Source organism: Lineus longissimus, chromosome 16 (assembly GCF_910592395.1).
Source record: "Lineus longissimus chromosome 16, tnLinLong1.2, whole genome shotgun sequence".
Taxonomy (NCBI): domain Eukaryota; kingdom Metazoa; phylum Nemertea; class Pilidiophora; order Heteronemertea; family Lineidae; genus Lineus; species Lineus longissimus.
The window spans coordinates 11,334,984-11,362,338 of NC_088323.1; the positions used below are offsets into that span (position 1 = coordinate 11,334,984).

General features: G+C 43.0%; 1 protein-coding gene across 7 annotated transcripts in view; it reads left to right on the forward strand.

The window, feature by feature from the left end:
- The window catches only part of LOC135500896 (potassium voltage-gated channel subfamily H member 6-like), a 600,170-nt gene that overhangs the window by 441,133 nt on the left and 131,682 nt on the right, over positions 1-27,355 (forward strand). The window lies entirely within an intron of this gene.

A 27,355-nucleotide genomic window follows, 5' to 3' on the forward strand; every position in this document is an offset into this window, starting at 1 on the left:
TCATCAAGGCAATCGTATGTTGCTCGTGCACGATTTTGCGATGTTGTAAAATAAAGAGAGACGTGTCAACCAGGCCAGTGTAGAAGTTTAAAATGTCCCCTGGAAAAAGTGTCCATCATCCCTATTGTATTCTGCACGATATTAACAAATTAACGAATGAGCGAAAATGACGTGTGACTCGGCCTATTATTTTATTACCAACTCGGCCTGGGTTATAGATCAGGTCAATGTTCTCATTAGGGAGTTTTTTTTTTATTCATGCGCGCCCCGTAGTTCCTAAAATCATTGATTTCTCGGTCCTTACAGAATGTCAGTGTTGATTCAGCAGTTGTTTTGGCAAAGATATGTTTTTTTGGAGTTTCTGAAACCTAGAGCGCTACTCAACAGGCGGCTAACAAGAAACTACGCATTTATACTGTTGTTGCCGACGTATGTGTACACTGAACTTGGGATGTGCGTCGGCCCCGTCTTGAAATGCCGTCCAGTGCCAGTTGGTGCGTTTTTCGCTGATTTATGCAAAATTCAACATATCTCAAAAGTTCAATGGTTGACCCTCGATTTTTTTTGATTTTTGTGTAGCGTAAGCAACTGTCTTTCATGGGAGAATGGTCACTGTAAGAATTATTCAGGAAAAAATGTATAATATTTGGGGGTTTTCGTGATTGTCCGGCCCAATTGGCAATATTGCCATTTGGGATGGTGAACAGAGCTAGGAGCAAATGTGACGCTTATGATTTATTTAAAGAAATAAAATACCCGATTTAACATCCTGCAGAATCAGGGGCATCGGGCCTTTCCAGTGATATACGACACAAATGGGTTGTCCTCATGCATTCACTTTGGAAACGCATTTTAAAATAGATGTTACGTCCTGTTAATGGGGCACGTCATCATCGCGTACAAAACTCCCTAACGAGACCAATGTGGAAATCGTCCGATAATAGAATGCAGACATATTTTTCATGCATGTTGGGGTTTTTCCGAAATGCTTGATAATCTTAGCGGTTTAGACAATTTAACAGTTATGGAATATTACAAATATTTATTATAAGGATAATTTATCATAATATCGATATTCTCAAGCTGTTTTTATGCTGATTCCGCCCAGATTCCGCAGGATCCGCTAAATCGCCATGCCCACCACAGCAGGTGTTACGGAATTTGTTATCGTTACTCCTGCCTGTAAGTGGCACATCATCTGACAAAATCAGAGTGTACTCAATGTAGGCCTAATGGCAATGCTTCAGATGAAGACCTGATTGGTCCTGTCGGATGCTTGTTTCTATATTGCAATATTGTAGTTGATCAGGTGCAGGATGTAACTGCTTTTTCGGACTGTTTGTTTATAGTAGGCCTATGTGAAAACAGCATTTCTTTTTTTTTCATAGTTTTTAATCAGACTGGTTAAAACATGTACCTTGCTTTTTAAGTCAGGCCTGTAAACAATAATGACGTAGGGGCCTTGAAGGCTTTAAACAATATATTGTTCTGCCCTGCGAAGAGCGATCGTGTGCAAAGCGGTGGGACAGAATGGGGTACAACTAGATTACCCTGGGCTCACTGTCATCCATCCGAATTTGACCACCCCCACTCTTACTCTTATGGTGTGTTCACACTGGATTCGAATTGAAACCGAATTCCATAGAGCCCTCTCCGGAATACGAATTGGTTAATCCAGTTTCAGAACGGTCGCGTCACACTGACCCGAATACGCATTCAAATCGGTTTAAAACGCGCTACACTCAACGCGTATACTAACATCAAGCATTCAATTTCAATCTGCAGATCCTGCAAGAAGCAAATTCTAGTACATGTACATACATACATAAAAAAATACAAGAACAGTTTCATTCAGCATACATTCCTAGGCCGTTCACCATTCAATCTTTGGTCTCTGTGGCGTAACAAACAATCAAACCTCTGATAAGATCAACTTTACTCCGTACAAAAATAAATCTATTCAAAATTGCATGAAAAAATTATTCCAAAAACATCTTCATATTGTGTTTAGCAGATCATAAGTCTACCATTTACCAGGCATTCACTTCAGCACATCCCACAAGACTAGCACAATCAATTGAATTGATAGAAGTTTGGCGCGGAGAATTAACGGAAGAGGAAGTGCGCCGGGCGCATGCACAGTGCGATCGAAATTATTAATTCGTATCAAGCGCGTCACACTTGAAATCTCAATACGGTTTCGTTGATTCGGATTAGCTGATTCGCATTCAATTCGGTTTAAGAACCGTGTTGGTTAAAGCGGATTGAGATCGGTATGAACCGAATTGAGTGTGACGCCCCAATACGTATCAACGTTTTAATTCGAATTCAATTCGTGTTAAAACCCCAGTGTGACCACGGCATATGGAGAGGAGCCTTGCCTCTATCTCGACCTAACTTGAAAATAGTACACATCCCTGCAGCCTATATAATGTATGCTATTGCGTGGCCTACTTACTGACACAGACTCCCTGTAGCCAGGTCAGAACTATCCGTCCAATTTCAACTTAAGCTAAAAAAATTGCAATGCATCAGGTGTGGATATACTGCCTATCATGCAATGTCCAGTTTAGCATGAAGCATGCTGTTTCATCTTTACCTGTTCTGTTAACACACAGACCATGCAGACCTTGGCCTCGAAATTTTATGGTCAGTCTGGGGTGAAATCCCAAGGTGTATTGTAACAGTGACAAACAGGAACAAGCCTATCGGCGTCTGATTCACAATGTGGTTTGTGAGGAGTGTCATAGTCGTCAACAGTGTAGCTTACGTATTTCGAAGACCAGTGGAATTGGCGGCGTCAAATTATTAGTGAAATTTATAATTTACAAATTACAAATTACAAATCGTTTATTGAAACCGTGTAAAAAGTTACATTTTACATAAGATGAAAGTACAATGACCATAAGTGCAGTGTGGACACATTCGGTAAGAAGAAAGAGTGGGAGAAGATTGGTGATCATAAATAGGTATGTAGTATTCAGCAGTTTTGACCTACAAGGTTCTAATATATATAGTAATCAGCTATACAGTCTTTCTTATCTGTTAAGCAAAAGGAAGTAAAATTGTCGTGGGGCCGGGGGCTGGCGATTGTATTGGCTATGGCAGTTTACGGCACACGATTTGATGGGGAGTTTCATGCATTCATGTAAGTGTAGGACTGCAGCGTTATGCCAGCTATGAAAAGTTCGAAATGTGGCAACTATTTGAAACAATCGGCATCTATCACAGGTAGACTATGATGTTTGTGAATTTATGAACATAACAATTTATTGCAATTAATGACTAAAATCCTTGTGGATGATGTTTAGGATGACCCATTTTCAACTAGCAGAGAATGAAGCAGCCAGGAAAAGAATGAATACCCTAATGGCTGCAGATGACTGGAGACCAGGACCATTTATTCAGCCATAAGGTTGTTTCCTGTCAAGAATTGACAAGTTGTCAAGAATTGACAAGTTGAGAATGTGTCAACCATTCAAAACACCAAGACGAAATTTACTAGCAAACTCTACCATGAGGCTTGGCCAACCTATTCCAACATATGAATGAACAGCCTGAGGACAACGTCACAACCTGGGTTTGAGACCAAATGCAGGGACACTTATCTTCTATATTCATCAACATGCCTGACAGTTGGTGCCATCTAGCGCAAAGCATCATGAACTAAATAACTAGTGTGACATTGTTGTGGATTTGGTGGTGTGCGGCTGGAGGAGTGGACAATGTCACAACCAGGGTTCCTACATTATATACAGTGGAACCTCCGTTAGTAGACACCTCTCTATTAAAGACAACCTTTCCAATAAGGACACTAGTTTTGGTCCCAAATTGGTTGTTTCCATTCAATTTTGACTTCTCTAATCAGTCTTTGTGGGTGTTCCGAATGCTTGACACATTTCGAACATGTTTTGGTTGGAAACAACCCTACAGTCTTACAATTATGGCTGAATGAATGACAGTGCATTTTCGTGTAAGCTCGGTGACGAAATGCTGCGACACTATTCGTCACCAACATGCTTGATGGGTGGTGCCATCTGCACAAAGGACGATGAATTAAATAACTGATGTGACATTGGGTGATATGAATAAAGACTAGCAAATGCTTTTACTTCAATTTTGTACAGAAAGGCCTAGTGTAAATGTACATGGAGTTTTAGATAAAAGCATTTGCTAGTCTTTATTCATATCACCCATTGTCGCTGCATTTGCAGGTGTCCACATCGAGGAGTAGATGATGTCACTACATGTACCAGGGTTTGTACTTTCATATACAGTGGACCTACTTTTTGTGGACACCTTTCTATTGAGGACAACCTCTTTAATAAGGACAGTAGTTTTTGGTTCCAAATTGGTTGTTTCCATTCAACTCGACTTCTCAGATTAGGACACCTCTCTGTTAAAACAGCACTTTTCAGTCCCTGGGGCATTTCTGGAAATTTCATGCTATAGAGCAATTGGTTCAGCTAAGTGACAAGAACAGTACTATATGACGGTTTTAAAAAATTGAAAATTATTTATTTAAATGACATATGAATGGTTCAGCAGTAATTGGCAGTGTGCATTATGTAATGAAATATGATTTACATAATATAACATTTTTGTGACAAATAGTACAGATGATGGATAAATCGATACAGTGGATAGCTGTTAGAATATGCAATACATTCAATAGCATTTGTTTTTATTGAGATTTTGCGAGAACCAAGTGGTATTTTGACAAGATAATTGAAAGCCAATAACACTACAAGAACATGACTTCAATACATTGACATTGTAGTACCGGTACTTGGTATACTAAAAATATTCAAAGATGGGTATCTTGAGTTAAAGTACAAGATGTATGAATGAAGGAGGCACTCGGGTAAGAAATGGTGTCGCTAATGAAAGATTAGAATTAAGACATATCTCTGTATTTCATGTGGTGTACTGACAAATGGTGCAGTTTGTTAGCAATTTTGTAAATAGTTGGTGTGTCATGTTTATTCATACATCTTGCTATATAAAAGCGAGTGAGAGAGGCATTGTGACATTAGAGTGTTGTATATATCTATAGAATATGTGACCCGTCACAGCAAAACCAGGTACATGTCGCACAGAAGATGAGCCTAAATGACACCAGGAGATAATGGAAGAAATTGATGTGCTCATTTTACAAAAGGCAGACAATAGATAAATGAACAAACAGTCCGTCTCAACCTGCCAAGCTCAGAGCGACATGTGCCTGGTTTTGCTGTAACGGGTCACATATACAAAGTTTACATAAAACAAGATTTGTATGTTTATTTAGGAGGAGTACAAAGTTGTATATAAAATGCCGACTTCATAATGATTTATAGGACACAAAATTTGACATGACAGCATTTTATAAAATATGAATAATCTATAATGAGAATAGTTTTGTAGCACCAATGATTGAAAATACTGAATTTATTTATTGCATGAATAGAACACAAAAAACAGGATGATTACATGATTGTCACATGCGTGAAATATATTGTCATGGATGGGCATTGGGAACAAAAAGAATTGCTGTTATCAGCTGCATTGGTAGCGATTGCTTTAGCTGATTTTCAGAAACTGACAGGAATGAGAATGTTGATATAGTGTTGAAAAAATATTTTTATAACATACATTGCATTCAAATAACACTAAGAAGTAGACGAGTACTAATTTCGCACACTTGAAAATATATGGACATTGACTGTCACTGGTAGTGGTAGTAGAGTAATTACATGCCATCAGCAGCACTAATTCAGACAGTTTTCGCTGTGCTTCAGTAACTGACTGGAATGACTAAGTTTGATTGTGCTGAAATGATACATAATAACGTGCATTGCATAAACAAAATGATTACAAGATTTGTACTGTCTTGAAATATATGGACAGGGACAGTCACTGGAAGTTTGACATGCCATCAGTTGCACTGCTCCCGACAGTTTTCACTGTACTTCAGTAACTGACTGGAATGACTAAGTTTGATTGTTCTGTATTTGCCTCCATTTGGATTTTGTGAACAAAAGTTACTAACCTTGTGTAATTGAAGTGTCGAATTCGCCTTGGTCGAAATGATAATACAGTAAATAAATCTATTGAATGTTGCTGAAAAGAAAACATTCACTACGTTAGAAGCCATGTACATGATAACACCACCACCACCATTATCAATATCATCACAAGTCAACTGGGGAATATGTGTGATATTTGTTCAAAACTTGCGTATATGGTATTTGCAGGTCTATTGTATTGTAACATATTTTTCACTTTCAAAATTAACTTTTTTACTAGAAATTATGAATCAATACTAACCGTAAAAAGCGTATGAAATTACAGAAGGCCTTCGTCGAAAAATGTAATGTACTTGTACTCATTCGTGTCATTAAACCTGAAAGCAGCACAGCATAACAGTGAAATTACCGTGACATCAATGGATGTCAAACTAACGTAGTGACGTGAATTTGAATTTGAAGTGCACAATTTCACAATTAAGGTTTTGAACACATTGAGAACTGAAAAACTTCATACAAATGCTTTCACACCAATGATATGATTGTGGCGCTCCTGATGAGGTATCGCCCTCTGCTAAGCAGCTTTGGTCGTAACTAGGGTAAATGTTTTTTTCAAGTGATATGAACGATGCAATACCTTAGTTACCACCAGCGCCACGTAGCAGTCAATGAAGTTGTGCTGGTACCCCATTAACGTCATGCTTCAAATTTGAAGAAATTAATATTACCTTCATCAAGTACGTAATATTACACCAGGCCTTTGTCGAAAATGTAGATCTCGGAAGTCTTACTGTAATGAAAGAAAACATCAATGTGACAATATGGTCTACTATGTATGAGGGGGAGAACGGGTATTTTCGGGACACTGGGATGGGCCGAAAATAACTGTCGGAAAGAATTAAACCCATAATATAATCGCCGCGACATACTCCCCGCCGCGAAATGGTGATGAGCAAATTCTTTTTGTCTTTTGTTTTTTCATAGTAAAAGTAGAACAGTAGAACATAGTAAAAAGTTATCATGACATTGTCTCTAAGTTGTGACTTGACTAGACTAATACATTAGCAAGTTAGTCTGACATGTTTCTGATTCGGTCCCTAGCAACGATTGCTGCTTGTCTCCTAGGTCGCGCAGATGAATTGTCCTCGACATCTGTGTCTGGTGTGTCCTCTGACTGACAATCACTAGATTCCAGATGAATCAACTTCACAATGGGCCTATTGGTATGACCTCTGGCGGTTTTCAAACTGACAGATCTCACCAGACCATCATTCCCATAATGCAACTCGGTGACCTTTCCCATGTGCCATTTGACTCTGTTCTGATTTTCATCCTGAATGAGGACCACATCATTAATCCTTATCTGATTTCGAAGCGTACCTTTCCCCATCCCTCGGTCCCTCTCACGCAGGGCGGACAAATACTCACTTGACCATCTGTTCCAGAACTCTTTCTGGAGCTTTGCCATGAGCACTATCCGCCGTTGCATTAGTGATGTGGAGAAACCGAAGGATGGGTCATCAACCTCCTCCAAATCAAACAAGGGTAGGCCTAATGTGCCTTTGGTCAGCACACGACCATTAAGGAAGTGAGATGGTGTCAACGGTTCTAGGTCTCCAACTTCAGTAGACTGGAATGTTATAGGCCTATCGTTGAGAACTGCTGCTATCTCAGCAACGACAGTTTGCAACTCTTCCAATGTCAAAAGACGGCGGCCTAATGCCTTCTTCAAGACAGACTTTGTCAATCCAATCAAACGTTCATAAAAACCACCGTACCATGCTGCGCGTTTCTTGATGAAAGTCCACTTGACTCTGTGATTTGCTAGGTACGTTGATAGAATGTCAGAAGATGATAGGAAAGTCATAGCATTGTCGGAAATCATCTCTTGCGGCAGAGATCTCCTGGAGGCGAAACGTCTGAACGCGCGTAGGAATGATGCAACCGATAGGTCATTTACTATTTCCAAGTCGATAGCCCTTGTGACTGCGCAAGTGAAGAGGCATATGTAGGCCTTGGAATCACCCTCACCACCTCGTACGAAAAGAGCACCGGTGAAATCAACTCCACAGACTGTGAAGGCAGGAGCCGACAATAGACGGCTTGCTTGAAGAGGGGGTGGTATAGGTGATCGGAATGGCTTACCCATGACTCTCTTGCAAATGACACAGTCGCGTAATAAACTCTTCACGCGTTGACGTATGTTGGTAATCCAGAATTTCTGTCTAATGTGAACAATGGTAGACTGCGCACCAGAATGCAGAACTCCAGCATGTGCCTGAAGAATGATCAGCTTAGCATATCTGTGCTTGGATGGGATGAGAATAGGAAACTTGGCATCATGTGAGATTTCTGCATTGTGGAGTCTCCCACCGACACGAAGTAGACCATTTTCTCCAATGAACAAGCGCAATTGCTTCACAAGTGGGCCTTTCACACTTTTCTCCTTTATGCCCTGAATTTCAGCTTGGTAGCTGCGATTCTGAATTGCTTTAATCCACACTAATTCGGCAGAATGAATCTCATCAGACGTGAGAGGGCCAACTTTGCGGAGTTGGCGCTCTTTGCGCAGGTTTGACACAAAGCGTAACACTAGGGCACTAACGCGAAGTAGAGCGGTGTACGAGTTGAATTTGTCCAAGTCGATAATGTTGCTGATGTCAGTAGGTTCGGTAACCTCGCTGACCGTCGTGACGAGTTCCGTTTCCGGCTGAGTACGTAGCGATTCCGATGAACGATCCGCTGCGTCCGAATTGACGCTCTGAGCATGAGAATCAAGATACTCGACATTCTCCGGCCATGTTTCTGTGCATAGCCAGTGCGGTCCTTTCCACCACAAGGTGGCATGACGAAGGTTATCGGCAGTTAATCCACGTGTGATGACGTCTGCAGGGTTATCCTGCGTCGGACAGTAACGAATCTCGTTGATCATATCGTATGAACGAATCTCCTTGACTCTGTTAGCGACAAACGTAGGTAGTTGTTTCTCGCTGTGTAACCAGCCGATGACAATCTGACTATCAGACCACAAGACAGAGTGTCCGATATCGATGTATGGTCTCAAACTCTTGTGTACGTATGCTAGCAAGCGTGAGCCAACTAGAGCTGCAGTAAGCTCTAATCTAGGCATAGTCATTGACTTCATTGGTACGACACGTGACTTTGCCATTACGAGCGAGACTTCCGATCCTCGTACCAAGTAGGCACAGGCACCGTATGATTTGATGCTAGAGTCCGCGAAGACATGCAACTCGTATGATCCTCCTTCTTTATCAACAGTCTCGAACAGCTTCCGTGGTATATCGCTCGTTTGGTAGGCCTCAGCTAATTCCTGAGAAATGGTCACCCAGGATTTCGCTAAATCCTCGGGAAGAGGCTCATCCCACGACAGTTTACGTTTCCAGAGTTCTTGTAGGAATACCTTCCCCTTGACATGAACGGGCGTGAGGTATCCTAGAGGATCAAATATCGAACTAATGACCTTGGTGACGTCACGTTTGGTCACCAAAGCTTCAATGTCTGGTGGTTTGTGATTCCACTTGGAGTTATGCAATGTATCCTCTTCTGTGTCCCAATACATGCCTAACACTTTGACATTAGTGTCAGAACTCAGGACATTGTCACGTTTTGCACAGTTCACGACCTCTGGGCAGTTAGAGGCCCATGCACGAATGTTCCAGCCACCGACGTGTATCTCGTTCCTCGAGTCCTTGTAATAACTAACAGCTTGTGGCACCGTGTCAGTCCCACTAGCTAAATTGTCCACATAGATGTTGTTACGTATGTCCCAAGATGTAGTGCTATCTTGTGCCTCGAGATGAGATCGCACTGCAGCGTTCAAGATAAATGGCGATGAGATAGCTCCGAACAGTACTACTTTAAACTGGAATACGCGAAGAGCACTGTCCGGGTTGCTGACGTCACTCAACCACAAGAACTTTGTGAACTTTCTGTCCTCTTCGGCAAGTCCAACATTGAGAAATGCCTTCTCGATGTCTGCTGTGAAAGCATGTTGATGTAAACGAAACCTCAGCAGAATGGCGGCTAAGTCATTCTGTAAGGGAGGACCGGTCTCTAAACAGTCATTCAGCGACGGTGCATCGCTGACCTTACAGCTGCAATCATACACGATTCTGATTGGCGTTGTTGTTGAATCAGATCTCATAACCGCGTGGTGTGGTAAGTAGTGACCACTAGTTAGATCATCGCCTATGACTTCTTCAATAAATCCACGTGCGACTTGATCCTGAATAATGCTATCGTAAGTGCGAGGTAATTCAGAACTAAGTCTTTGAATCGTGTTTCGTGTGCGTTTCACACAAACGTCATAGTTGGTTGGTAGCGGATTGTGATTTTCCTTCCAAGGAAGACTAGCCACATAGCGTGTGCCATCGTGGCGCAAGTGAGTCTTGCAGAATGACTTGTAACGATCAGTGTCATCCGCCATGGCCCGACAGGGATCATCTTTGATTCCTATCGTTTCAAGATCCCAGTACTGCTGATAATCACTCACATCTTGGCTCGTATCTGTTGAAATCACATGCGATAAGGCTTGAGAGTCTTTAGTTTGCGAATGTAGATGTCCCGAGAGAAGATAGCCAAGTTTAGAGCGAACAGCAATAGGTCCTGGGCCCCGAATTACGTGATCCTCTACGAAGTCCCAGAAGAAATCAGCTCCAATCAAAAGTGTGATTTGTAATGAATCGACGTTTGAGATCGGATGGGCGAGAGTTAATCCTTGTAGGTGAGGTAACGAAAGTAGCGATGAGTTGATGCGATTGTTCATTTGCGATATGCGAGGTACAACCAATGCTGACATCTGCATCTTCTCACCGGAAATCGTATGTACGGAGAAAGTTACTTCGTCGAACTTTCTAGCTGAGCCTGGCTTACCCCCAAATGTGGTAAGGGAAAGCGTGTGAGAACCATTCGACGTTGCACTCAGCTTCTCTGCTAATTCCGTGGTGATGAAAGAGCGTGTCGATCCCTCGTCGAATAGGATGGTCGCCTTGCATGACGCTGTTGAGGACGAGACGTCCGTCACAGCTGTTTTCAATAAAACAGACCCGGATTTCCCTACGTGGGTGACAGTCATTTCGTCTGTACAGCCTGTTGTGACTGACTGAACAGTTTCTTCAGACTCGGTCGTTTCTCGTTCTGATTGTTGCGTTGTGTTTTGGTTATTAGAGTTTGTTTCCTTCTCATCAGGTCTTGACCCCGAACAAATGGCAGTGTGATGTCTCTTCTTACATTTGCGACACGTAAACTTTGACTTGCAGTCCTTGATTTTATGACGACCAAGGCAGTTGAAGCAAAGTTGAAGTTTCCGCGTCTGAGTCAAGCGATCAGCAGGTTTAGCATACACCGTGCACTCTCCTGAGTAATGCGTCCCTTTACAGAATGCACAGTACGGTTTCCGTTGCGATTTGACGTTGGTATGAAAAGCTGCTGTGCTTTGCAGTTCCGAGCTGTATCCTGAACAGGCAGACGAACTATCTGCTGATACGTCACCTGCCTCAAGAGCTTCGATTTCTGCTCCCAAAGCTACGCGTAGGTCGGATAATGACCATTCACAGGAACCATGATCCCGAGCAAGCTGTTGCTTGGTGGACGTGGGTAGTTTATCCAACACAATGGACACAAGAAAGTCCCCGTATGATGATTGATCTTTCCCAAGCGTGTCCAAGGTGCGAACATGACTTTCGAGCGTGTCGTAGAAATGACGTAATCCTTTGGCGTCAGCGGACGTCGTCACTGGTAACTCCATTAGCGCTTTCATCGTGGCGGCAACGATCTTATGTCTTTGACCGTAGCGTTTTCTTAATATTTCCATTGCATGGGCGTAGTTCAAATTTGTCAATGCTAAGCCATGAATAATCCGAGCAGCTTCACCTTTGAGTTGTCTCTTGAGGTACTGAAACTTTTCTATGTCCTCAAGCTTAGAGTTATTATGAACAGATGCTATGAATCCGTCGATGAACGTTTGCCAAAGCAAAATGTCTCCACTAAAAGTTTCTAAATCTAGTTTCGGCAAGCGACAATTCGACTTGTCCTTTGTCGTTGGGTCGGATGTGGTCTTGCGTGTACATCTACCACGTGAGCGTTTTAGGCGCATCTGAAGAACGTCGTAATTTTCCTGAACATCGAGAAGATAATCGTCGAATGTGACCACTGCTTCCTCTAGGTCCTTAGTTGGTATCAGCTCCAGTAATTCCTCATCGAGTTGCTTGAGAAAGTTGATTTTCGATCTGATGCTGTCCATGGTTGATTCGAGCTTGTCTAGTTCGTCGTCCGAGAGTTCGTCAAAGTTTTCGATAAACTCGTCAGCTTTCTTCGTTAGTTTCGTTAGTTGTCCTCTATGACTTCCTCGCGAAAACGCAAGACGTTCTGCAGCTTTTTCTTTGTCTGTCATGATGAGTGTTTTCCAAGGTCACGGCACCATAAATGTAGGGGTGGTTCGTAAGCAAGAACGCCAGACGACTAGCTTCCATAAAATCTATGACTCGAATCCTTTATTCTATACACAGTAAAAGCATGGTGAAGACGATTACATGATTAGGTTAGATGAACGACTAAACATTATGACACAACACGTATTACAATTCAATATGAACATGAATGAAAGAATTAAACCCATAATATAATCGCCGCGACAAACGGGATAAGCCTTTTTTCCTAACGGGACGTCGAGACAGTTACCCCCCCCCCTTCCCCGTTCCCACCCTCATGACATGTAGCATTGATTGTAGGCCTATTGTTACTCACAATCTATTTTTTTGTAATTGATACTGGTAGTATCAATGTGAAATATGCCACACGTTGGGAGCATGCAAGGCCTATAGTACAATACACCATCATCACAATCAAATATTTCAATAATACACTGTCAACTAGAGTGAATGTTCAACCATCAATCACGTGCATTGTAGTGTACATCACATTCGAATTTCAAAACTACTACTTATTTTTGCCGTGAAACTGACCTGAGTTATCGAAACACCGTCACCCCTTCGAACGGATTACGAAAAGAGGAAGAAGCAGGTCCGCATTTATCGAAATATTGCTAAATATAATTGTCAAAATGTCGACCAAATTACCAATTAAATCACAATAAACTTATCAAATGTTCACTCATGCCTTTAGGTGAAAAAATACTGATTTTTCAATCATTCTCAATTTTACTAATCACCAATCACAAAAAGAAATAATGATGCAATTACCCAAAATAGATGAGATTTGACCACTGGTATAATTCCGCCATCTTGGATATCGGCATCGTCACCACCACTTCAAATTCTAAAGTCTTATTCAGGCCTAATATGTGTCACCTGCTGTGGTAAAATGGCTTGTTTTATCAATAAATAACAAAATATGATCTTTGTAAATAAAATCGGAGATCTTCTGGTGTGTTTTTATGTGAATTTATTACGAACTATCAATGCAGCGCAGGGCAGCCATCGTGTTCTCATGCGTAGTGGCGATGCGATAGCCATCCGCGGCACTGCTTTTCAAGATGGTGGCAATTGCCCAGTGCTAGAGGCGTTGTAAGGAAAATTGAGAGCAGGCCCCTGATGAATGAACTCTCAACGATATCGATATATTTTCGTAATTCCAGCACAACTGTTCAACAATGAACGTCCACCGACAATCCCACTTAACGAATATTAATATCAATTCATATCATGTATCTTAAAACGCTTTTATTTCATTTTAAAAAGAGTTATCGAGTGAACGATGACCTCCTACCGTACCCTCGAAATAAACAGCCAAAATGACCACAAAAACACCTTTTTAGAAAAAAACAGCAATTTTTACGTAATAAATGTCATCAGAGACGAAACTAGACACTAATTTAGCTAGGTATGCACAGTAATAGTACCTGAAGTGATCGATTTCAAGGAGAAAATACACTGAAAACAACTTTTCAGGAACAGAAATAAGATCACATTGTGAATAATATTGCTTCAAATCTGCCAAGGGTTTGTAGAGTGACTTTGAACGAAATTTCATGGACATCAGATAGAAACCAATGCAGAAGCATACACTCCTTCTCTGCATCACAATCATTGAAGCAACTGTTCCTTGACCAATCCATGATTCATCATTATATTACATTATATAACAATTCATGGCACGAATTCAGCAACACATTGAGTGCATTCGATCTAATCCACTAATCCACATACCCATATTGCACCAAGTGTAATGAACCCAGTAAGACAGGTAAACCTAACACAGCAGGTGGTGTCTGTAGTGCAATAGCAGATGTCTAGGAGGAAGGCCATGGAGTGCAATCAATCAGCTTATCTGACCTATTATAAACATCCAGCTGAGAGGCATTCCACCTATTTTGCTCATCTTTCGCTAACGGGGTCTGGCGGTCATGAAGGCGACAGGTAACAGCCTTTTGTTCTTTTGTTACGATAGTGATTATAGTCTTTGAAAAATACTGTCTTTAAAAATCCATTGGTGAAACAATAAAAAACCTTGTACTCTCAGTACATACACTCTTCATATAAATGTCACCAAATTTGAATAGGAGCCATTGCTTTTTTGCCCCTAGGCCACTGGCATGGCTGAGGAGGTATTCCCATTCTCTTCGGCATTTTTTGACCCCACCTGTTCGTCCATTTCTTTGATATGCTGTAGATGTATAACATATTCGTAGGAGCTGTTCGCTCATGATCGGCTCAATCAGATTCTTGATTTCATCACAAGGAGGTGTTGGCTGAAAACAGAATGAATTGCCATCACTCCAATACAATGTAACAGAAATCAATGAATTTATATAGTAAGTCTATCTCCTGAGATTCCATTATATGTCACACAAGTTTTTGGTTTGACCTAATATTCAAGGTCACACAGGTCGAACTTGATTGGTCCATTGATTAATAATGTAAATGCTCAAACTTGAGACTGCGTCAAGATATTCTTTTGATATGCAGTAAATGTGTAGCATATCCATTGACGATGCTCAATATTGAAAAATGGCTCGATTGACTCACTGATTCACTGTTTTACCACTAGGGGGTGTTTGCTCGAAGCAAAAACAATGCAATTGCTCCTATACAACTCAAATTTTTTTTTACAGAAGTTATGATGAATTTATGGTGACTGTATATGTATACAAGTAACATGATACATTGCACAGGTTTTTTCTGGGCCAAATTTTTAAAGAGCAAAGTTCAAAAGTTCATGATTGGTCCATTCACTACTTTAGACTGCTTCAGTAGTTACTTTTAATATGCAAATAATGTATGGCATGTCATATTTTGTGCCTTAACCGCTAATAAAAATCTTCAAGCATTGTCAAGTTCAAGGGTTTAAGTCATTATTCAATGTGCAGACCAATCACGAACTTTAGACCCGTCCATCATAACATTAAGTATCGTGAATAGAAACACTCGGTTATAAATTAAATAAATTTTGATAAAAATTTTACACTTCATGAGGAATTTTCAATAGCAACTAGAAGTGTCTAGAGTTCACAGGTAAACTTGGAGGCAGTGATTTATTATGTCAATTAGTTACGTTATTAAAAAAAAAACACACATGCACAACTTCAATATATCAGTTATCATCCCTGAAAGTTGCAGTGCTCTCCACTGATCAAGTTAGAGAGGAGTTGTCTGGAGACGATATTTTTTTGGTCAAAATTTCCCGCAAGACAACAGATTTCATGCAAGTTATGTGATCGATGACAAAAAGGACAATGCTATTTTGCTCATATTTTTCCGAACTGTTATTAGTGTCAGATTTCATGAACCCTATATGGAGGCAAGCACTTAATATTTCGAAACCCTGAACGGGGTAAAGCATTTCAGGTAGTGGCAAACAATTCGGAAAGACAATAATAACAACACAATAAACCAAGGTAGACCCAATAAAGTATCCCTTTTCAGAAATCTTATAATGTTATCTAAATATTCCTGATTTGATATTGAGAAAGAAACAGAGTTTACACACTAAAAAGGGACTCATTCACCAGAAAAGGGCCCAGGGAGGTCAGCCAGCCAAACCACTGCACACGACCACAAACATTGGCCAATATGCACTGTTGTACTCTGGATTGAATGATGAAAAACAAAATAGATGAGAGAAGGAGCAAGCACGTCTGCTCTCGACAAGGTATGACCGTGAACTGATGGAGTCGTCAGGGCAGGATCTGTTGACTGCATAGGTTTGTTGTAGAGGTGGCGTCGGTCTGTTCGGACGAGACGGTTCTATTGAGTGGGTGTCATAATCGTCCACATTGCAGAGGATAACCATCGGACCTAATTGAAGGTGCTTTGGTGAAGGCTAGAAGGAAAGACAGACACAGTCTACTCTACCCGACAGCCCCTGTAGCAAGCGTCAATGGAGGCGAACCACCATTCTACCTCATCACAACCTTTGCTCCAGGCTTTGCTGGTCCCAGCAACATTATCTAAGAGAACTAGGACTGCCTTGCCAGATCCAAAACCACACAAAGGGTTAACCAAGTCCCCAATATTTTTGGCCATAGGAGACCAAAAAATCTGAGGGACTTGTTAGTCAGGGCGAAACTGTCTCCACCACAGGGGACACGCCTAGGGATCATTGGTCCCATCCCTCTTACCCAGATTGACCAAGGGCTCAACACCTCTCATCCTGGTAGGGGGTAATTACCTCCTCCTCCCCCCAGAGACCTGGGTGCACTAGAACGTTGTGTAGATACTGTATCTATCTCGACACCTCCGCCCGGGGGCTCCGGCTCTATTCGCAGCCATGTCACGTCTAGGACATACACAACCAGAGCAAACATAGATTGCAAAAGCAACAATTTAATATACTGTCTATCATGTATTACATGTGGATTACAATATGTGGGTCAAAAGAAAAACAATTTACTGTGCACGACTTTGCGATTACTTCAGAAACATCACAAAAAACAATAAAGATGACACTGTGGGTAGACACTGCAACACCCCGGGACACAAGGGTCTGGATGATATCAAAGCGCATGTGCTGGCCTTCATCCATCTTCCACCGAACTCTCAGGAAGCCCTGCAAAAGAGATTGATCACAGAACTTGACTGGATCCATCGCTTATGCACACCAGCTGCAGCTCCTTTTGGTCTAAATTTACTGGACTAATTAGTCACCTGGTCCGTGATACCTTACCTCGTCCCAATGTACTCTGGATTGAAACTATAGATGATGTACTATCAAATAAAGTCATAAACTTAGCCCTATTCCCTATACTATATTTTATAATTCATGTTTCCATAATCCATCAGAATATAATTTTCCTAATTGAAAATATTATCCACTAGTAGCGTACTTACCTGTCAGAATTACATTTGAGCATTATCTCCGGCATCCCGGAACACGCCGATTCCATTTTTTACTCCCACCACCTGTGGTCCCCCGCGCATGCGCACCACCTCTTTATCTGAGGCATTACAGCCTATACCCCTTAACGAAATTAAATCCTAAAAGGGGAGGAGGGCGGGAACCATTCTAACAGGTAAGTACGCTACTAGTGGATAATATTTTCAATTAGGAAAATTATAATCCACTGCGTAGCTCCCTTACCTGTTAGAATTACATTTGAGCAGCAATAACGAAGCCTAAACTGGCTGGTGGGTAGGATATAATAAAATATAATCTTAATTAGAGATGAGCCGGACAAGAAGTCGACAGTACTGCCCTAGCAAACTGTGACCTCTTTCCAGACACATCCCTCATGTAGAAGGCGGAAAAAGTCGATTCAGACTTCCAGTTGGCAGCTTGTATAATGGTTTCCAGGGGAATCCCATTAGCAAGTGCCCATGAAGAGGATAACCCTCTTACATCATGAGCCTTACATTTCGTCCTCTCTTGGAGGGTAGCATTGCTGTCACAATGTTTTATAGTGTCGGTCACCCACCGACTCACAGTATCCCAAGAACAGGGATGACTCTTCCCTTTTGCATACGTGATGAATAGCTGCATGTGCTCTCCCCTTAACTCCTTGTTTTTTTGTAAGTATAACCGGAGAGCCCTGCATGGGCACAACCAAGTGTCTTCATGGACACTGGACCCTATCTCCATCTTGGGAAGGAAAATGGCTTTACTCATGTAAGAAATGGATTCATTTTTAGCAATGAAACCAGTAGCAGGAATCAGATTCACTCCTTCCCCTGACCAGACTATATGGCCTGGTGCGACTGACAGGGAATGCAGAGTACTTCTCCTCCTGGCTGACGCTGCTGCAATGAGGAAAACTGTATTTAAGGTTAGCGATTTCAGATCCACCTTATCTAAGGGCTCAAACGGCGGTAAAGACAGCTTCATTAGTAGTAAAGGTAAATTCCAACTAGGACAGATCGGCCTAGCTGGAGGTCTTTCGTTTGTAAAGGCTTTAATCATCTATACTATATTGCGCGTTGTGGCCGCTAAATAGGAGGCGATTTTTGTTTCAAAATTGGGCCTCGGAAATGCGTCGAATTCATGCAACTTTTGGCTTCGTAGGTGTGGATCATAAGTAAGAGTGTCACTGAGGGTGTCATACGTCGAATATCTTGGTGGTTTTGGAATAAATAACAACTTTGTGGAGATGACGTCAACTGGAGAGCTCCAAGTAATCTCTTCGACGAGAAGTCTATCAGTAATCTCTCTGCATTATTACCGTCACGAAAATTGCCGAGCCACTTCCCACCTCCGCTATCAACCAATCAGATGTCCTGTTCAAATGGTCCCTTCCATGCGCGCATCATCCACCAATCAAAATCGACGTGACTGACGCCAGCATGCAAGATGGCGGTGCCCATATCTGAAGGAAAAATGCTGCTTTCCACCTCGAGACAGCCATTTATTCACAAATAGCTCATCTTAGGACACAATGTACCCAACGGGAGACAAGATTTACGCACACACCGGTCACTTAAACCATTCTGGCGCTAATCGCTGGCTGATATCGAGTACATCACCAATCTGCACCATCTTGGTTTCCGAGAATTGGTTTAGCATTGTGGACGCCTGTACATCATGTACATCGTTACATAGTTCCGTTTTCAAGAAGTAATATGTAAAGTCACAGACTTAGTGCACCCCCCTTTATGTCAGGGGAGCTCCCCCGAACCCCCTACGAGCATATGTTAAGTGCAAGCTCTAACAACTACAGCTGTTACAATGGGCCCCCCCCCCAACCCCCCCCAACCCCCCCCCCCCTGTTGGACAGTCAACTAGCCCTTCTGTGTCATACTGCTGGGGGGGGGGGGGGGGGGGCGATGGATGTCATCTGTACTTGTGATAGTTGTGCAAATAAAGAATTTGAATTTGAATTTGATATTATCCAGTGCAATGGGGGAAGCCCCCTAAACCCCCCATTGCCATTGGACAGTCAATTAACCCTTCTGTGTACCCACTCACTGGGTTATTTTGAGCCTATAGGCCTGCCATTATGACATCAAAATAAATTGGTTTAAATTGTCTTTGGACTTGGTTGTGACTGCCAAGTCAAGTGCCAGTGCCACAAAATGCCAAAAATAATTATTGCGAAAGGTCGTGTTATGGAAAAAGTCTCTATGTATGTTCTGAATGGTAATAATGATCAATTGAATTGGTTTACTGCTGTTAAAATTACTAAATATTGCAAGAAATTTGGGAAATTTGAAAGGAAGAATCGAAATCGTGTCTTCATTCGTGTGCGGACGCCACTGAAGCAGACGGTAGTTTGTTCTCTGTCCGCTAGGGTGCAGAATCTAGATGGTGTATATTGAGAGTTCGGCCAATTTGCCAACTGAGACTGGGATATTATCCCACCCTGAATGTATGGCAGAAATGGCTGCCCTGTACCCAGCGATAGTGCAAACTCCTAGGTTCTTTTCTTTAAACAAATATGTCAGAAAGGAGGCCATCTGGCCTAAAGAGGCCTGCAATGGTCGCACACGGTGAAATTTGCACGAGTCACTGTAAATTCTAATTCTTGCATCATAGGTATTTCTGGTCGAAGACCTTCTTGCCTGGGCTACTCTCTCAGCAGCCACTTCGGGTACGCCCTTCTCAATCCAGGCACTCTTGACAATTTCCATGCAATTAATATTAGGACTGACGGGTCCCTGTGAAGCTGAAAATTGTGTGGTTGAAACAGAAGGTCCTGCCTGTCTGGTAGTTCGATCGGAGATTCGATCAGGAGATCCAATATTCCTGAGAACCACGCTTGTTGTGGCCACCACGGGGCAATCAGAATGACCACACAGTCGTCCTCTAGGATCTTGTTTAGTACTCTCTGAATCAGTGCAATTGGGGGAAATGCATAACCTAGAAGGTCTTTCCATGAGATGCTCAGAGCATCTACTGTCCATGCCTGACTGTCTCGTACTGGCGATATATATATTGGTAACTGATGATTCCGACTTGTCGCAAACAGGTCCACATGGGGCCTGTCCAGGCGAAAATCATGCTCAGAATTGGACGATGTAGAGTCCATTCTGTTGGGAACGTCTTGTCCTTCCGGGACAAAGCATCCGGCACTATATTCTTTACCCCCGCTATGTGTCGGGCTTGTACTTGGGTTTTGTTCTCTATGCACCAAAGGAGGATCTCTCGGGTAAGCCGACAGAGCTCCTGAGAGTGTGTACCCCCCTCCTTGTTGAGGTTGGCTGCTACTGTTGTATTGTCTGTTCGAATCAGTACAGACAACCCCCGAATGTTGTCCTGGAAACCTTCTAGGGCTAATTGGACGGCTTTCAACTCCAGCTGATGTGTTTGGTCGCTTGATATTCCGACCAAATCCCCGCCAGACTCTGCGATTGCATCAGGGCTCCCCATCCCTCCAATGATGCATCGGTCGCCATAGTCACATGTGGCTTCTGACGTGTTAGAGATACCCCCTTCAGAACATTCTGATCGGATATCCACCAGGTCAGTTGAGTCCTGAGTTCGTTTGTTACAGACAGGATCTTCTGCAGACTGTGGTACTGAGAGTTCCAAGATTGGATTAGATGCATTTGTAATGGGCGCATCTGAAGTCGTGCCCATGGTACTACGTCTATGCAAGACGCCATCATCCCCAGAACACTGAGAATCTCTCTTGCCGCTGCTGTTTGTTTGTTGATCAGTGCTTTCACTGACTGCTTTAGGGTAATGACCCTGTCTTTGGACGGGAATACTAGACCTCGGACTAAGTCCAGGGTAGCTCCCAGGAAATCTAATATCTGTGTTGGCGTCAGCTCGGATTTTTCCCAGTTGATCAGAAAACCGAGTGACGTCACTAATTGAGTCAGCTCGGATTTTTCCCAGTTGATCAGAAAACCGAGTGACGTCACTAATTGAGTCACCATGTTTATGACCTGTAGGAGACGTCTGCGATTGCCCGCTCGAAGAAGCCAATCGTCTAGATACGCATGAATGCGAATTTCCTTTCTCCTTAGGTGCGCTAGCAGGGTAGACACTACTTTCGTAAAAATGCGAGGAGCTGATTTTAGGCCAAACACTAAGGCGCGGAACTGGTAATGTTTGCCGTTGAATTCGAATCGCAGGTATTCTCTGGACCCCTCATTCACTGGTATGTGGAAATATGCGTCTGATAAATCTATCGACGCCACCCACTCTTGAGGTTTTACTGACCTCATTACTGATCTGAAGGTCTCCATGCGAAATGGACGATCTACTATGAACGTGTTCAACCTTTTTAGCTCACCTCTTAGCAGAGGTGAGCTTATCCCATACCGTGGCGTCCGTCGTCCGTCGTCGTCGTCGTCGTCGTCGTCGTCGTCGTCGTCGTCGTCGTCGTCGTCGTCGTCGGCGTCGTCGTCGTCGTCGTCGTCGTCGTCCGTCGTCCGTTAGCAGGGCACGTTTCGTAACTGTTAGAGCTATTGAGTTGAAACTTGGTACACATGTACCCTTATGTAATGACACCTGGGAGACCAAGTTTTGGTCCGATTCGTTTCATGGTTTGGCCACCAGGGGGCCAAACGTTAAAAGTGAAAATATGCAATATCTCCCTCAATAGTAGTCGGGAAATTTTGAAAAAAATATGGTAGGTACTTCTAGCAAAGGTGCATCATATATCCTCCGGGTTTTTGATTTGACCTCCTTTTCAAGGTCACAGAGGTCAAATGGTGTAAATTGGCCGTTAGGATGTAACGATGGCACGTTTCTAAACTGCAATGACTATTGATACCAAATTTGGTACACATTTACCCCTTAGTCAGCTGATCTCAGGGACCGAAGTTTGGTCCAATATGATTCACCACTTGACCACCAGGGGGCAAAATCCAAAAACCTTAAAAATGTGATTATTCCTTAACTTCTTGCCCGATTGCCACCAATTTGATATCATGGGTACATCTAACCACCATACAGTATATATCACACAGGTTTTTAATTTGACCTTCTTGTCAAGGTCACAGAGGTCAAATGGTGTAAATTGGCCGTTAGGATGTAACAATGGCACGTTTCTTAACTGCAATGACTATTGATCACAAATTAAGTACACATGTACCCCTTGGTCAGGTGATCTCAGGTACTGAAGTTTGGTGCGATCTGATTTGCCGTTTGGCCTCCAGGGAGGGGGCCAAATCCTAAATTCTTCAAAATGCCATTATTCCTAGTAATGACTTGCCCGATTGGCACCAATTTTATATCATAGGTACATCTAATTCTAACAACCATTCAATGTGTCACCCGGGTCTTCTTTGATTTGACCTACTTTTCAAGGTCACAGAGGTCGAATGTACTGTAAATTGGCCATTTTGGGGAAATTGTAATTGCTTGGACCTACATCAAACCTAACACTACATGACACAAGACCATGCTCTTTATCCATCTTTCCTCCACATGAGGTGAGCACAATGGCCCTGGCCATTTCATTAAGTTGAGCACTGGTCGGAACCCTCCCGACTTTTTGGGGACAAGAAATAGGTTGGAGTAACATCCCTTTCCTTGTTGATCTAACGGTACTTCCTCGACAGCCTGCTTCTGTAGCAATTTGTCGATCTCTGTACTCATGGCCTTCTTGTTTCTTTGTGACCCCGTAGGGATGAAACCTGTCTCTGGAGGTGGCTCCTTGAACTCAATTGAGTAGCCATTCTCCAGAATGTCCAATACATACTTGTCCTTTGTTATCTTGCGCCATTTCTTGGCGAATAAGGACAGTCTCCCTCCCACTGGAGGCCTGGAGGTGAGAGGGATGACTTCGTGGTTGCTATTGGTTTTTGTTGCCCCGAAAGGGCCTCTTCTGGCCTCTCGGAGCTCTTCCTCCTCTATGGGAGTTACTGTACCCTTGGTTCGGCTGGAATGGTTGTGTCCCAGTCTTCTGCTTCTGCTGATATTGGTCCTTCTTGTCTGAGGCATCATGACCTGGAACCCACCTTTTATCCCCAGGAGGGGGAACACAACGCTCCTCGTGGGGTGGTAACGTCTTGAACCGTTTGAATTGTCCACCAGAAGGCTGTGTGGCTTCTTTTCTCTTCATACCTGAGGAAAAACCTCCTGCAGTGGAGGCCAGGGTGTTGGCCATCTCCCTGGCATTGCGCCTCAGCTGAGAGGCTTCCTTAGCTACTTCATTAAACTTACCTCCGAAGAGCTCTGGGCCCTCCACTGGCACTTTAAGAAGGGTATCCCTGTCCGACTTATCAGGTAAGTTGAGAGCATCTAGGTAAATGAGTCTGCGCTTGTGAGTGCATTTTGCCAAGGCTGTGGTAGACAGACTAGCCATGTCGCAGGTGGCAGTGGCCAGGGCGCCAAGAATAGAAGCAACTTCCTTCTCGGACGTGTCAGAGTCAGGAGACAAGGCCCTCCGTAGAGCCGCCAAAATGAGTGTGACACCACTCGCTGTTGGCATCTAATGACCCTATCCACAGACTCCAAAGCCTTCTCTGACTTACTCTTCGAGGGATCGAGAGTCCTCGGCTTATACTTGGTAGCGCCACCCAAGCGGGTGTTTAGGTAAGTAGAGACGGATTTATCCAGGCTTGGACATTTACCTCTACGATCAAAGTCCGCATCCGGCCAGCGGTACTGCTTTCTCATCCTATTCTCTCCCGAGAATGAGATCCGAGGGAGTGACTTGTTGATATTGTCCCATTTATTGTCCAACAGGCCATCTGCAGGAAGTGCTGGGGTCTGAAGCTCTGGTTGGGTGGGGTGCCAGGCCTGAGAAGGCCCCTGTCAGTATGGATGAATTGGTGTTATCCATCGGTTTCTCGACTTCAATGTCCAGGGTTTTGGCTACAATTTCAATTGTGGCTGGCCAAGAGTGTGGAACTAATTCACCTTCCTCTGTGGAATATTTCTCCCCCATATATAAGAAAGATCTAGTATCTTCCTCAGCCGGCGGGGCCCCTGCTGCTGCAGAAGGCTGCTTACTTAGCCGATGAATACCGGAAGGGGGTCTGAATGGAGATCTTACCTGATCCTGCTGGGCAAAACCTCTCTGAGGTCTCCTAGGTGAGGGCGAGCTACCCCCGAGGCTGAAGTCATCCCCAGCCATGAAGGAGATAGAGTCCGTATCTCCTATCTGCATCTGAGCCGACCTACTTACCTCTTGTCGGCCTAGGTCCAATACCAGAGCCGGCTTAATGGCCGCTGTCAGCTTTTCTAAAAGGGCCGTTTGCAAGCCCTCTAGCTTACTCTCCAGTTTTTTATCAAGCAAAGCCACCATTTTCTTCTCCAGAGCACTGGACTGGTTCGTGCTACTGCTAGATCTTTCCCGCCTCCGATGTTTATCCTTGTCTCGTACTCTCCCAGAACTCTTGTCTCGACCAGAGGAAGGTCCTGGTTTAATAGTACTAGACTTGTCAGGGCCTGGTCCTCGGCCAGAGGGACCCTGAGCAGGCGTCGTCACGAGGCTTGATCCCCGGCCAGAGGAGCCCGCATGACGGACCGCAGCGGAATTTGGAGAAACGGAGCCCGACAGTGCGACTGGGTCTAGAGTAAACAACGGTAAATCTTGATTAGACATCCTACAAGTATGGTAGAATTCCAAAAAGAATAAAATCCTTCGAAAAACACACTAAAAATCGGTAAGAAAACACCAAAATTCGGAAATGTGTCCGGGGTAATGGCGCGCCTCAGATAAAGAGGAGGTGCGCATGCGCGGGGGACCACAGGTGGTGGGAGTAAAAAATGGAATCGGCGTGTTCCGGGATGCCGGAGATAATGCTCAAATGTAATTCTAACAGGTAAGGGAGCTACGCAGTGGATAGACGAATTTAAACTCACAATGGCGAGAAAGCATGCCCATTGGTCATTCTTCATGGTTGCACGTTGATAACTGATGACGTTATTGGAACTTCCCATTGTGACGGGTGATTCAAATAACATACGGAATTAGCTGTAGGTGCCCGTTTTCAGCTTTTTAAAAGGGGTATATATGGGTTAACTCTTTCAGTGCCAAGATCGTACGTGTATGACCTGAATTTTTTAGGTATTTTAAGTCCCCAGCTTCTCAAATGTTTTTTTATATGGTTTCTCTGGCCTCGGGGATCCAAATTGAATGATTTTTCTGTCTGAGAGGTTCGGGTGGGGTCTGCCATCCCTCATTTTAGGTGAAAAATGGTGAAAATCGTCCAAAAATACCACTCCCTTAAAAAGTTCTTAGAAAATAATCCCAATATGCCCCTACTTATTACTGCTGTTTTATTGAAACGAAGACAAATGTTTTGAAGAGTGTCTCAATTTTTTTTTGAGATTTCAGGTGGTGAAATTCCCAAATCCTGGGCTCTAGAGGTGATAATACGAAGAAGAAGTGGAAGAAAGATTTTTTTTCGCTCAGCTGACGAAGTCAGCAGAGCCAGTAGAATAACTGTTTCAACTCTGTGTGCCCATCCATCCATCTACATAGGCCTTGCAAATAGCATAAATTGACCGTAATTGGTTTCCGGGGCATATCTCTGTAACTATTGAGGCTAGGCATTACATCTTTGGGTTATTTGAAGGTGTTATGGTGTTATTGTGCCTCTTGACACTTGTGATAATATTTTTAACAACGCTTGGTCCCAGGAAGCACTTCATGTGAAATATTTTTGGCTATATCTCATGAATGCTGCTAGTTCCACACATATGTGCACAAAACTCATGATCTACGAAAGGGCTATACAGGTCTGTGAAATGTATAGCTAGAACCATGCAGAACATCATCTCCTCTCAAATATCTCAGAGAAATCAGCAGCGTCCACACAAAGTTAGAATATCTCTTTGGATATATATACTCAAACGTTCTTTCCCATAATTTCGGAATGAAATCGCAATCGCCTTCTCGTCTTCCAATCCACAGCTGTATTACGGATCGCGAGATATTGGATGTTGGTTATAAATACAGTAGAATAAAACCATCAGTGGATACCCAGTTTAACGTAAGTTTCCCTACCCAGAGGTGAGATCTTGACTCACAGTTTCGATGCAATAGGGACTGCGGTCGCTTAGCAGAGAGATACCGAAAGAACCAACTAAAATACTCGATATATGTTTCATGGTTAAGTTGGGATAATTTTACAGAGAGGGGTATTAACTTGATAGAATATAGAACAACCCAATAGGCCTAATTCGTGGATAGAAGCGCAGGCGGGATATGACCTACCCGTTGGCTATGAGGCCATATCAGGAACGGGGGAACATGATTTTCATGCCTGGCTATAGACAATTTAGCCTTCAGCCTCACATACATGTAGCTGAGGAATAATCGGAAATAATGGATTGCCGTAGAAATTACCCGCGTCCATTGCCTAGGATGGTCAAAGAGAAAAAGCCACATTTCCTAGTTTGTGGCCCATATGTTACCCTTCGGGAGTCAAACGTGTCATCAGATCATCGGAAAGGACGAATCACAAAAATGCTAGCATGGGATGATACACTCGTGATCGACACAATATGTTGTCGTTTAATGCAGTAATCGCAGGTTTGCTAACCTTAACTGACACCAGCTTGGCTCACGTAAATATTAACCACATGTCTGATCCAAAAATGTATGTTCTAAGGCCTAGAATGGTAAAGTCCAAAAATATAACAAACAGTGTTTCTGGACACTGTTACAGCTGTGTATACGAATGGGGCCGAGTTAAAGCCAGTTTGTGTGTTGTGAACCGGAGGTTATGTAACAGTTGGGACCTAATCAATGGATAGACCTACATGTAAAACAGCGTGTATTGTAAACGCGTCTCCCGAGCACCCGAAAGAGGCCAGCAGCAACAGTGTGTAACAAAATAACCGGACTGGACTACCCAAAAAGTTATAGCCCAAAACCGAACAGTTGTCAGGACAAATTGATAAGTAGAACAGCCTGCTCCATTATTGTAGCTCATTGCCAAGTCCACCTTGATATAGCAGACACTCTAAAACATGTAATGTATCCTGTGAAACCTCATTGTCAAGTCCACCTGGCAACATGTATTTAGGACACC